The sequence below is a fragment of the Tupaia chinensis genome, unplaced genomic scaffold, assembly GCF_000334495.1.
Source record: "Tupaia chinensis unplaced genomic scaffold, TupChi_1.0 Scaffold143687_1, whole genome shotgun sequence".
Lineage (NCBI taxonomy): Eukaryota > Metazoa > Chordata > Mammalia > Scandentia > Tupaiidae > Tupaia > Tupaia belangeri.
Window position 1 is genome coordinate 245,015 of NW_006203535.1, and position 11,488 is coordinate 256,502.

General features: G+C 37.7%; 1 pseudogene; it reads left to right on the forward strand.

The window, feature by feature from the left end:
- The first annotated feature begins 2,122 nt into the window (after nucleotides 1–2,122).
- LOC102496817 (ubiquitin-conjugating enzyme E2 variant 2-like) lies at nucleotides 2,123–2,558 on the forward strand (annotated as a pseudogene).
- The last annotated feature ends 8,930 nt before the right edge of the window (nucleotides 2,559–11,488 follow it).

Sequence of the window (11,488 nt, forward strand, 5' to 3'; positions counted from 1 at the left end):
ATTCTTTTTTTTCCCACTAAAATCAGATTGTATTTAATCCTGTTTTTCCATGAATTGTTGAAGTCTCTTCATATTCCAACTGCAAAGGCTTCCTTTCTTCTTGGAACATAGCCAGCATTACCTACTCTATCCGGAATAACCTCTTAGTTATGCATATGCTTTCTTTCTTCGTGGTAGTCAGGTCTCTGTTCAAATGACACCCATCAAAATGATCTTTTCTTACCAGTAGTGAGACATGAATAGAAATCCTTTTTAGCCTCCTTTTCACTCTCTTACTTTCTCATATTTGTTCATCACTGTTTATATAATTGCTATCTGCTATTAATTATCGTGTTTCAATTTAATGCCAGTGATTTGGTAATTTCCCTATTCAATAACCCCAGTGCTAGCAGAACAGGGATTATGTAAGTATTTGTTGTGAGGGAATAAGGTGGCAAATTAAATCATTTGCCCTCCTTTAGCCAATAAGCCTTACTCTTGAATTAATTCCACAATTTTTATCGAGGCATCTGGACTTGCAAAGCAAAGTAATGGCTAATTTGAAAAGTTACAAGATTTATTAGAGAGTTTCTCTAACCAAAAAGAATTCAAAATCTAATTGGGTAAGTGTGACAGATATTTAAATTTCAGTAAGTTTTAAAAATGTATATAGGTCAAGAAGAAAAAGAAATTATGTCATCAAGCAGTAGCTGATTAATTATTTTAATTGTTACATTAACTATGCATGATATAATTGCTATAATAGTTTAGAAAAAGAACAAACTACTTCCATTTGAAGTACTAAAGAAAGAGTTTTATGAAAAAATTACAACCAAAGGAAAACTCAAGAGGTATTGATACAAAACAAACTCCAGGCATTTTTTCCCCAATTACTTTATTGAGGAAGTGTAAAATTTTAAAACTCCAAGTTGAACTTAATCACAATCTCAAATCAAAATCAAATAAATGATTCATTTATCTTTTTTGCTTTCTCATCTTTGTATGGATTCAGTGTTTACACATTTATATTATTGTCACGGGTAGAAAAATAATTTCTGTTAACATATACCTTGCATATTTTATTTCTCTTTAAACATATTACTCTCCATGCTGCAACACTTCCCCACAATAAAGTAGATTAAGGACCTAACATGTATTTTTACATATCATTTCCCATGTTTGTACAACTTCATACACATACAAAGAACACTCTTTTGTTGTTGTTTGTTTTAAAAAGTGGGATCATGTGGCCAGCTGGTGCCATGGTGGTTAAGGAGGATTGATCCAACACGACCAACTGTGTAATTTCAGCCCAATATGTGGCAGCTTGAAAAACAACCTGGGCATGCATGCATGCATATTAAAAATCCCAATAGGAGAAATGATGGCAAAGGGATTGTGGTATGGCCATCCCCTCTAGAGAGTAATCTTTCTCTCTCTCCCCTTCCCTCTGGTGAACACATATACCCTACGATAAAACAAACAAACAAACAAACAAACAAACAAAATCTCACATTTCAAATATCTCTATTTTTCTTTTGTCATTTCAAATAAATAGTAAAACTTTGTTTAAGTCTATGTTACATTTTAATTTTTTTCTTTTTCTTTTTTGAGATATTTTTGCTAGGGCATGTGTGCTGGCCAGAGAGAGGGAAACAGAGACACAGAAAGTGAGACATCACCTCCCTAGGGTGATGGCCGTGGTGCAATCCCTTCTCCTCCATTCATCACCTCCCTAGGGTGATGGCTGTGGTGCAATCCCTTCTCTATCCTCCTGGGGTCTTAGGCATGCACCCACATGTGCCCAGCGTGAGTTTTAAGCTACCGGGTCTAGGATTTGAACCATGGTCAACTGTGTGGAACCTCAGTGGCATAACCATTATGCCATGTACTGGTCTCTCTTTTTTTTTTTTTATCTCTTTTTCTTTTTTTTTAAATTCCCAGATGATATTTGTGCTTGTCAGAAAGAGAGAGAGAAAGAGGGTACTAGCAAGTGGTGTGTTGGTTAAGGTGCTGGTTTCCCACATGGCAAACAGTAGTTCGAATCTCAGACTTGGTGGCTTGCTTTCTCACTTTCCTTCTCTCTCTCCATCTGTCTTTCTCTAGTGAATTAAGAAAATAATAATAGGGGCTGCAGGAGAAGATGGCCGTCTCCACAGGCATTAAAGTTCCTCATAATTTTCACTTGTTGGAAGAACTAGAAGAAGGACAAAAAGGAGTAGGCAATGGTACAGTGAGCTGAGTCCTTGAAGATAATGAAGATATGACACTAACTAGGTGGACAGGCATGATTATTGGGCCACCAAGGACAAATTATGAAAACAGAATATATAGCCTGAAAGTAGAATGTGGACCTAAATACCTAGGAGCTCCTCCATTAGTTAGATTTATAACAAAAAATTAATATGAATGTATTAAATAATCCTAGTGGGATGGTGGATGCACAGAGCATACCAGTGTCAGCAAAATGTCAAAACTCTTACAGCCTTAAAGTCATCCTTCAAGCGCTCTGATATCTAATGATGTCTAAAAAAATTATGAAGCTTCCTCAGCCACCAGGACAAACATACAACAATTGATTTTAGAGGCTCTCAAATTTGTCTTAAATCAACAACCTTCTACTCATATAAATGTCTTGACTTAATAACACAATGCAAATACCCACACATTAAGCAAAAAGAATTCCAGCTGGTAAACATGACTAGACATTTGTAAGAATGTATTTAATATATATACACCCATTATGTTTTCAGGTAACAAGAGGGAAAATGGAGCACATTTTTTTTTCTATTGTTAAGGTACTATCATTTAAATGTAAGCCTGAAGTACTTGAAATAGAAATCGAGTTTTCAAGATGGAAGCATGTCAAGAAGTGTCAGATGGCAGTGGTGTAAGCACGTGTGTTTCTGAAAAATGAAAAAAATTCAAGAAGGAAAAATAGAAATGGCATGCTCTATCCATCCTGCTTAGCGAAAGAGCTGCAGTTGAAATTGTTTAAGGTAGCAGGTACAATGAATATTGTCACGAATTGTGTTCATTTTTGAAGTGGCATGGGTGATGACTTCTAGTGGTATCAAAAATATGTTCAGGATTGTTTTGATAACTATTTATAATAAAAAAAGTTTGGGGATGTTTTGATGAATTTCTGTTAAAGGCTGTCCCTGTGGGTTACATGTAACAGACATGGTAAATATTTGTTTACAGTTTTAACAAACCATGCATTTAAGTTGAAGTGAAGTCAATAAAATGGAAATTTTTAAAAGACAGAGAGTATTCCCTAGTAGGCCATGGTCAAGCCTCAATCCCTTCTCTTCAGTTTCTTCATCCTGTCAGAATTTTGGCTGTGTTTTTGTTATAGACAAACCAGAAGCCAGAAGAGAGATATGAAGAACTTCCTTTATTCATGCTAGTAAGGGGGGAGATGCTCATACAAGAACTCTGACCCCATCTATCACTTGAACAAGCCTTTTGTAGGGTCAGAGCTTGTTGCTTGGCTAGAATGCAGGTGCAGTTAGATAGTGGATGCTGACATCCTGTTACTGTGGCAAGCCAGAAACTAGGTCAGGGCAAGTGGAAAGTACCTGAGCGAGGGTCATGGAATTTTCCACCTCTTTCCTCCCTCTTGAGCCTCCTCAACTTATTTGTTTTGGGGACTCAACAGGTTAGTACAGGTTGGTTCAAGAACCCGTTCTGAGAGGTCACCAACAGCTGGTACTTTATGGCCCCTAGTCTTGATGAGATGAAATGTGAAGCCCAATTGAAGAGGCAGGGCCCCACAAGGAGGATTAACCCAACTGCAGTCAATGGGCTTAGCAGTGTTAGTAGTGGTGGGGAGAGATAATGTAACAAGCCTCTGGGGTTACCTAAGGCTTTCAGTTCCTCCCTCTACCATTGGATGCCATGAGATCTATCATGGCCTAAGGCTTCTCTGAATATCAGGGTGTATGATGCTTCCAGTTGACTAAGTTGGTGCCTGCGTATCTCCTGCAAGGATAGCTGAAGGAAGATGGCCTCACATGCTGCAGCAGCACTTTGAGTAATGGCTGGTGAGGAGTGCTTCAGGTATGGGATGTGGATTGCTCTTGAATGCCTCTGTTGCTGTGGGGCCTGCATAGGGTCCTCAGGTGGCAGCAAGACTGATGGTGGGGGAATCTCCAGATTGTGTTCTGGGGGTGCAGGGGCATAGGGTAGAGGCTACAGCAGGAGAACCTCTTCTGGTTGGCCCTGGCTTCCTTAATTACTTGGCTACAGAATCTGCCCCAGATTTATATTACTTTAGTGGCAATATAATATTGTGTTCTGCCAAGTCACAATTAATTGATTGTGCACCAACTTTTTGAAATCCATGTGATTTTGAGCTTTTGTTGATTTTATTTTGGGCATACCCTTGCATACCAGGCATTCTAAACCAGTGCTGTCATTTAATGGACTAACTTAGTCAAAGTATGTATGTGTGCAACTAAATATTGAGTGAGATGTTTCTGTGGTATTAATTTTTGTTGTAGGTCCTACATCTGAAAAACCATTGTTTTTAAGTGTACTCACATGCTATAGAGGACATGCAGGAAATTCCTGACTCCTCCAGCAGGACCGATTGAAGGTTAATAAAACTCCAGTACTGTGATATTGATGCTGCTTCCCTGAAATAGTCCATATAAGGAGAAAGCTGAAGGTTTGAGAATTTGAAGGAGTCTTGGCAGGCATGGGGGATATTGAGACTTTTCTTATCCATTCCTTCTTTCCTGACTCTATTCTTCCCAATAGACCCAATGAGTACAACACATTCTGTCATAGCATTGACAGAAATAAAAAGCTCTGCAGAAATAATAATTAATGTGGTTTATTTCTAAACATGAATATATGTGACTGACCTGGAGAATAGTAAACATGCTTTTCTTGTATGATCAGTTACAGGGTTTCCTTTTATTTGTTTTTCAAAGTGAGAGGCAAGGTTTGGAATTTAATGAAAAGAGTTTTCCCATTTATCTGACCCCCAAAAATGGTACATCTGGAAGCAGGGGGCTTATAGGCTATAGGTGGGCTTTATGAGTCTTAGGTTGGTAATTGGAAAGGAACTTCTGTGTTTTAGGAAGGCATCATCAAAGAATATACTTTAAGAGAGACAAGAGGGCTTGTATACTTCACAAGATACTGTCCCAAGAAAGGACAGGATGTAGGAAGATTCCTGTTATCAATGAGTCAAATGGTCTATTAATGCTTGGCATAACTCATCCATCACAAAGATACTGTGCCAGAGACAGGATGTAGGAAGAGTCCTGTTGTCAACTGGGCCAAAATGGTCTGCAAATGTTTGTGGGAGTGCCTCACCCCAGGGCCTATATAAGGGATTTTCGAAATAGGAAAATGCAATCAGATTTTTGTCCTCAGTAGTGTTCACAAGAAGGAGATCAGCTTCCCTCTTGGTAGCTAGATTCTTGCTTTATGACAAAACCATATAGAACCTTCTTGGTGTAGCCAATTAAATGTGGTGATGATGCTTCTTGGAAGAACCTGAAAATAATTTCTAAGAGTTTGGGAAAATATATGAATATCGAGAATAGTGCCTGTGCCTCACTTTGAGAATTTTGAAAGTGGGAGACTATCTTTGCATAAGTAAGGATGAAAGTGCGATAGTGAACACCAGTGCCTTTTGTAGTATCACAAATGTGTGAGATTCTCAAGTAAAGCACAGAAACTAAAAGACCAAATGGTATTGAGCTGTTTCAAAACTAGTCTTCTGAGATGAGTAAATCCATTAGTAATGAACAGAAGAGTGTATATCTAGAGGAAAATTTGTGTTCAATGAGGGCATCATGCAAAATTTGTTGTCATCATAGGATAGGGCATTTGCAGACTTCTCAAGCAGACTCCATCTCCATCTGAAGCCTCCTGCCCAGTCAGGGAATCTAAGGTAGGGCTGAATTTTAGCCCCAGCCACAGCTCTGAACTTCAGAGCCTACCCCCATTCTCATCATTAGAAAGATAAGTGTGTTTGTTTTTCTTTTCTTTTTTTCCTATTTTTTCCCTCTTTCTTTTGCTAATTCTTTACTTCTCTTCTCCTACTAGGACAGGACAGTTGCAGGCTTCTCAAGCAGATTCCATCTCTAACTGAAGCCTCCTGCCAAATTTTTCTTTCTTTCTCTTTTATTTTCTCTCTGTCTTCTACCTTACATTGTCATTTTCTACTCAACTTTCACCCCCAGAAGGACAGGTCTAGATTTATAGTTTTCAGACATCTAAACATTGTGAATCTCTTCCCCTACTAGGACAGGACAGTTGCAGGCTTCTCAAGCAGATTCCATCTCTAACTGAAGCCTCCTGCCAAATTTTTCTTTCTTTCTCTTTTATTTTCTCTCTGTCTTCTACCTTACATTGTCATTTTCTACTCAACTTTCACCCCCAGAAGGACAGGTCTAGATTTATAGTTTTCAGACATCTAAACATTGTGAAGCTCAGAGGAATCCTCAAATACCCTCGCCCACGTTGAATCACCAGCAAAAAAAAAAAAAAAAAAAAAGAAAAACTCCTTTTCAGAAAACTGAACAGAAAACTCCTCCTGATAGGCATACATTACTAACCACAGCAGAAGGGAAACATTGGCACAGAAACAGTTCATAGCAAAAAGGTGGCAAACGAGCTGTCAGTTGCAGAAACCTTCTCCAAAGAATTATCCAAAAGTGAATATATCACCAAATGACTAAGAATAGTGGAAGATCAAGTATGAGAAAACTAGGAAATATGTCTCCATCAAGAGGTCTCAGTAACTCACCTCAGACTTCTGACAAAACAGATGTTGTTACTGAAATGTCAGAAAAAGAATTCAGAACATTCATGGTGACAAAATTCTATGAGATGACAAGAGAAAAGAGAACAAACTCAAAGAGATGAGGAAGACCTTCCATGATTTGAAAGAAGAAATGGACACCATAAAAAAGAATCGGAGGGCACTCTTAGAGATTAAGTTTGTAATGTGGGAAATCAAAATCTCCCTGAAAAGTATTAAAATGGATTAGATCATGCAGAAGATTGAATCTTGGATGTAGAAGACAAATCCTCTGACCTAGGAAAAAGTCAAAAAGACTGAAAACAAAACAAAACAAAAACAAAATCAAACAAAATAAATGAGGACAACATATGAAAATACTAGATACCATTAAAAGACCAAATATCCAAATAATCGGTATCTCAGAAGGTGAAGAAACTATGGGCATTGATAATGTATTCCACAAAATCCTGGAAGAAAATTTCCCAAGTCTAGAGAAGCACTCAAACATCCAGACCCAAGAAATACAAAGGACCCCAAATAGAATCAACCCAGGAAAATTTTTCCCATGGCTCACTATAGCCAGATTGATCAAAACTGCAGATAAAGACAAGATTCTAAAATTGGCAAGAGAGAAATGTGGTTACTTCCAAAGGTTATCCCATCAGACTTATATTGGACCTCTCAATGGAAAAAAATTTAAGAAAATAAAGAATGTAAAGAAATAGTCAAAGTGTTAATTTAAAAACAATTTCAAGGGACCAGAAGTTAGCGTAATGGCTATGTCGCTGGAATCCCATGTAGTCGACCACGCTTCGCGTCATGAACCCGGTGGCTTAAAACTCACACGGGGCGCGTATGCGTGCGTGCCCAAGGTGCTGAGAGGAGAATGGAGGAGAAGGGATTGCGGTGTGGCCATCCCCCTGGGGGTGATTTCTCTCTTTCTGTTTGTCTCTGTCTGTCTGGAGAGTGCATGCGCCCTATAGCAAAAACTTCTCCAAAAAAGAAAAAACAATTTCAAGTAAGTTTATGTGCTCAGTCAGTCATGTGGGATCCTTTGTGTTATCCTCCACTCCACCTGATGGTTCATACATTTTTTTTTTAATATTCAATTTAGAACTAGAAATGAATTGTGTTCAATAAAAGATATTCCCCATTTTGTTAACTCCTACATTGTAACTCTTCACCTTTTTCTTTCCACTATCAATCTACTGCATTGTAGCTGAATTTATTGTTTCTTTTTTTTTCTTTTGCTTAGTATACAGTTCCTTTTTGTGTTTGTTTATCAACCTTATACATCCTCAGAAGTTTTACTGTCTCTGATATGAGAATGAATAAAATCTTGTTTGTCAATAGGGTTTTGAATTGCTATTCTAGTTTTTTATGGTAAATAGATATTATTTTGTAGTCTGAATATTGTATGTTGTAAATAGAAAGCTTGATTTTTTTTTCTCCTTGTAAATCTTTTGTATTTCTGTATTAGGACTTCTAAGATTGATATCATCTTTATCTTTATATTGTTTAATTTCAAGTGAAGAATTTACAGTGATTACTTAGGTGTTTTTTTACCACGAATTTTTCCTTAAAACAGGAAAATAGTTCTATTTTTTTATTACAGCCTTTCTATCATCTTTGTTCCTTCTTTTCCTCTTTCAGTTGGATTCCTATTATATACAAGATTGATCTTCTCAGTATATTTTTCTAGGACTTCCTCTACTGATTTTTATCACTTTGTAGTTTTATTTTGCACTGTGATATATTAATATCTCTGTTATTTGGTCTTCTAAGAACTTATTTTTCTAATATGAAATATGTTCTGATATAGAAATTGGTTAAAAGTCCCTATCTCTTCTTTCTTCATGGTATATTGGGGACTCTGGATTTTTATATCATGGAATTTTTTTTTTTTGAAATAGATTTCAAAGTTTATTTATGCATTCCATGAGAGAGGGAGACAGAGAGAAACAAAGAGATAGAGAATAGGCACTCCTAAAAGGATCTTCATGATGCAGTCCTACTCCAGCCTCAACCAGTTAGGATCCACGTGTGTGCATACCCAATATATAAAGAAGACCTTGAGATATAATTTTGTGATTTTTCCATATGGCCTCAGCATTATATAACATTAAGTTACCACTGCATCATCATGGCTGACTGAGAAATTTGTTTTAAGCCCTTCTTTCCTGCAGTGTATTGACCCATAAAGACATATCTCTGCTATGCATAGTCTGTGATTTTCTCTAGGACCTAGGAATCCAAAACTGAACTTTAACTTCTAACTCTATGGTCTTACATGCTACTCTATGCTTCATTTCCTGTGTAGCTATTATAGTGGATCCATCGGAAATATTGACTCATCAACCTCATTTATTATAAAGCTACACTTCCCTCTTTCTACTTTACACATGAATGAGGCTTTGATCTTGTGCCTCTCACATCCAGGGTATGTACTATGAGCCTCTCCAGTGGTCTTATAGAAGTCTGTCTCAGTATATACATTTGAGAAGGAAGAGTTTATGCCATTTCACTTTATTCCGAACATGGTAAAAAATAAAGAAGAACTTTCTTCTAACATCTTCATTTACAAATCCTGTCTTAATATTTTGACATCTTGGAATCAGCAGATGGGATAATAATTACATTGCTGGACTCCCATATGTTGACCGTTTGAGTTCTAGACTGCTGGGGACATGTGTGTGCATGTCCAAAAATCCCAAGAGGAAAATGAAGGAGAGGGGATTGTGGCATGACCATCCCCAGTGGGGGATGATTTCTCTCTTTCTGCCTCTCTAGTGAGTGCATACACCCTATAACAAAAATATCTCCCCCCCAAAAATCTTTTTTTGACATTTTTTTTCTTTAATCCTTGACCTGGCAGAGGAGTCTGTGAGTCAAGGAATCACAAATTCTTTTGTGGTTGTTCTATAAATTATGGTCTTAGTCACAAAATCTTTTTGTTTTAGAAATTATTGTTTTCTGTTGCTATAACTGAATACCATAGACTAGGCAATTTATAAAAAAAATAGAGATATACTTAGTTCACAGCTCTGGAGGCTAGGAAATCCAGCATCGAGGTGCTGGCATCTGATGAGGTACATTTTGCTCTATCATAATATGGTGGGAGGCATCACATGGCCAAACAGGGCAAACATGCATTAGGTCAGTTCTAACTTCTGCTTCTTATTAAGTTACTAATCCATTGTAGGGGCACCACCCAGATGAGCTTTTCTAATCCTAATTACTTCCCCAAAGCCAATTTCAAAATACTATCACCGTATGAATTTATGGATTAAGTTTCAAAGCATGAAATTTGAGGGACACATTAAAACCATAGCAATTATGGCAATAGCAATCTAGCTTTGAACATTTATATTTCTCATATCTTGATCTTCTAGTTGCTATTTCAATGTGTATTAGTCCAATTATGTTGCTAACAGAAATGCCTGAGACTTGGTGATTTATAAAGAAATAGAGGTTAATTGACTCACAGTTCTGATACTTGGAAAGTCCGAAGGCATAATAAAATGAAAAAAAAAAAGCAGAATTAGCAGAGCAGAGGATGGTTCGTATCCACATGGCCTCTGCCTGCCTCATTTCCTTTCCTTATAAATAGAAGAAGACAAGTCATGGGGACCCCCACTTTCATGATCTTACCACACTGAAAGGCCCCATCTTGGGACACCAGGAAAGGATTATAATTTCACTTAACAACTTTACAATACAACCTAGTTTCAACACACAAACTCTTTGGGAACATCCAATCACTATCCACTAAAACTAAATTCAATTACATAAACCTTTGGGGGAACAAACCATAACACAGTGTTAATATGCTGTTATTTGGGATAATGATTATGTGTTTACTTATATATCTCTTATCTGTTTACTGTCTCTCCTAATCATCCTATTTCACTAAGCTATCCTTCCTTTATATTTCATTATCTCATTCTGATGTTAACACTTTGTAGATGCCTTGTCCCATTTCCCTTTTTTTTATTATTGCTCTAGTAATCTCTCACTCTTAGGGAATTATGCTAGGCTTTGAAGCTTTAGACATGATGATGGCTTGTGGGAAGCAGCCCTGTCATTTGAACTGGTAAGTGGATAAACTGGAAAACTATCTTTGTACAGGAGCAGACCTCTGTGTTCCCAGCCTTTCTCACGTAAAAGTCACAGAAGCCATATAGCCTCAGGGACTGAGACCAATTTGAAAACCTTACACTTAGTTCCCTATAGTTCCTCAGGGGTCAGTTAAGATAAAACAAAGCTTCCTAGAACAACATGCTGCCCTTTACAGAAAAAATCTACAGGGGCTCAGCCACAGTAGAATAATTTGGAATGCAGCACTGTGTGGTGGCTGAGGCTGCTTGAGAGCCCCAGGTTTGGGTTCCAGTTCAACCTAAGCAATGTGGGCACAATGGCACACCTGTCGTTCTAGCTAACTGGGAGATGGGCAGGAAGATTGGGGCCTGAGAAGACACTTCTCTTTCCATGCTCCATGCTTATACACATTCATTCATTCATTCTCTCTCTCTCTCTCTCTTGCACAAAAAGATGAAAAGAATTCACAGGCTTCTCAGGATCAGGATTCCTTTGGGAACCTAGAGAGGTTATTGGTCAGTAGGATTCTGCCACATGACCATCAAAATCCTGTCCATTTTTTCTCCTGTGGAAGTTCTGCCTGTGGTGCATGAAAAGAGCACCAAGGGCAATAATTGAGGCTGCCATGTTCTCCAGAGAGGGGGG